We start from the raw sequence: 2,878 nt of genomic DNA, 5'->3' as shown, positions 1-2,878 counted from the left end.
GGAGGTTAGGGCAGGGGCGATGACAGCACCCAAGGCAATGGAAAGCAACAGCACTAAAATACTGTTATGGGGAAATTCTACATTCACACCAGTGGAAAACCTGACCACTTATTCCCATGGCAACTCTCACCCAGCTACTTTGTACAAATAAAGATGAAAGTATAAAATTAATAGCAGAGTCAGTAATCTCAGACCTTCTGCATGTGCAATGCAGCAGTGCTCTGGTTGCTGAGGGAACCATAACTTTTTAATCATGCCACATTAACAGTTTTATTATTTTGAATATTTATAAGGATAGACTGGCTCGGAGCTAGAGAGGCTTGCCATTTTCATCACATCATTAAGGCCACATTTTAATTTCTTCATAGAATACTTCCAGATCAGTGTGTGTCGTTGGTGGACAAGTACTTAGTTCCTACAAAGTCTTAAATGGGCAAGTGATTGCATACAGAACATCCTCCTTCTTTGTTGTTTGGGGAAAATTGTCACATACTCTTATAACTGTCAAATCTGACCACCTGCCACTTAGCGGGGCCTGCATCCCTTGCTGCTGGTGGGGGGTGTCACTTTTTTGCTGCTGAAAACTGGTGTTTAAATGGCTACTTGACAGACATTGGTGGCAAAAAAAGGAAGAGACATTTTCCCCCTGTAGTGGTGAACCTCCAGCTGCTGCCCCTACACTGTGCTGCGCTTCCATCCAGGGCTTGCTTCTTATCCCATTTAAGTCCTCTAGAAAACTTCAGAAGATGGGAGTCAAATCAGGCTTTCTATAAGGGAAGCAGTAGGGTTACTTACCAGGTGAATAGGGAGAAAGGTGACCCACAGTGAAGGGTTAGACAGAAGCTCAAACACCTCTCTCAAAACAATGAATCTCCTTGAGACCTCCAGAGTGATTAGAGTCCAAAAGCCTTTTCTTTCCCAGGAAATGACCCAAGCAAATTGAATGACCCATCATTCCTTTGTTACATTCTAAGAAAGAGCCCAATCCAAGAGCTACTGTAATCAATGGCAGTCTTTCCCCTGATATGTCTCGTGACTTCGGACTTTGGATCAGGTCCCTAGCTCACAAACCAGGAGCATTTATTCATGAGCTGCACCGCTGGAAGCCTGGATTCATTTGTCTGGCAGGACTCAGTTGACATGGAGATGGGGGCAATTCCAGAAGCACTCAGGCCCTGGGCTGCTTCCACTGAATCCTCTGGGTCTCCACTGGAAGCAGCCCAGAAACTACAGCAGGGTTTGAGTTTCATTTCCAGAAAGTATACATACATCCCCATGATCAGAGTCCCGTCACTGCACCATTACTAGCATTTCTCTAAATCCCAGATTCCTTTAAACTCATTGCCATTTTGAATAAGAACCTTTTGTGTCGCCAAAGGATTGGCTGAGGGTAGTATCCTTCAAGGTAAGGATGGGGGCCTGTGGGGATCCACGTGTAACAGCTAGCCACCAACTGCAGCAGGATCTAGGGACTGCCTTCAGAACAAGTCCAGAGACCCACATCCTTGCACCTAAAAACAGGGCAGCCAACAAACAACCCAGACATTACTATGGGGGCTTGTACTCCCTTAGCAGCAGTAATGCCATAACTCAGGGGTTGTCAACCAGGGGTACGCATACCCCTAGGGTACTTAGAAAGGTCATAAGGTGTGAGGGTGGGTGGGGACGGGGTAGACCTCAGGGCACGGCAGCATCTCCCCTGCATGTTCCTTCACTTCTCCTCTTACCTGGGGGAGAAGGAGGAGCATGCCGGGCACTGTCAGCCCCACATGGGACATCATGGTGCCGTCCCAGCCTCACCCCAGCTCACTCTCCTGATTGGCTGCTGGGCTGCCACCCTCAGCCAATAGCCTAGGGCAAGGAGCTCACCCTCTTCCTGCAGAGCCGCGAGGGTCTGAATGGCAAGGGTGGGGAAGGAGTTGTGTTCTGTGCTCACGACTGGCCGCCTGTGAGGCCTGTCAGCAGCCCACAGAGCCGTACATGCTACCAGCCATGGGAAAGCAGCGTGGGGTGTGGCAGCAGCAGTGGGAAGCAGAAGTGCAGGGTGGTGGCAGCTGCCACAAGTGAGCCCTGCCCTCCCAGTGCCACCACTACGCACACCCCCAGGAGGACATGGGGGGCAAGTGCCCCATGATCTGTGCACGGAGCAGGGCAGGCTGTTCCCAGCAAGGGGGTTGGGCCCTGCTGTGCTCAGAGCAGGTGACGGTGGTGCTGGAAGGGGTTTTGGAGGGGCTACAGAGAATTCTAGTGTGGCTGCAGCCCCTCCCATAGATCTCCGTGGTGAGGAAGGGAGTGGGGCTGGGGCAGGCACTGCACAGCTGGGACAGAGCATGGGACAGAGCCACGAGAGGCTCATCCAGGGAGCACAGGTGGCTCCTGCCACTGCATATCCCCCAGGAGGGCATGGGGTGGGGCAAGTGGCCCTGGATCTGCACGTGGGGCAGGGTGGGCTGCCTCTGTGGGCTAGGGCAGTGCCAGGCTCTTCCCAGTTGGGGTGTTGGGCTGGGCTGGGCTGCACTGGGAGGGAGGTTGGGGGGGGGCTACAGGGAGTTTTGGAGTGGCTGCAGCCCCTCCCCCCGATATAGCCCTCTTCCAGCACCACCAATGCCTGACCCAAGTGCATCCCAGCTCAGACCTCCACCGGGAAGAGCCCAGTGCTGCCCCATCCCCAGCCCACAGTGGCAGCCCACCCTACCTCACATGCTGATTCAGAAGGAAGTTACTACCCATAGAGAGGCTGACAAATCTCCCACTTAAAAAGTAGAGGAAGAGTGGGGTGGGGGTAGAGGGAGGATTTGTCCCAGGAACTTTTATATGCATCCCAACAGAAGGCCATAGAAGTTGTGGAGAGATGGTTTCCTGGAACCTTCTTAAGACC

The sequence above is a fragment of the Alligator sinensis genome, unplaced genomic scaffold (assembly GCF_000455745.1).
Source record: "Alligator sinensis unplaced genomic scaffold, ASM45574v1 scaffold84_1, whole genome shotgun sequence".
Taxonomy (NCBI): Eukaryota; Metazoa; Chordata; order Crocodylia; family Alligatoridae; genus Alligator; species Alligator sinensis.
This window is presented reverse-complemented; position numbering follows the sequence as displayed.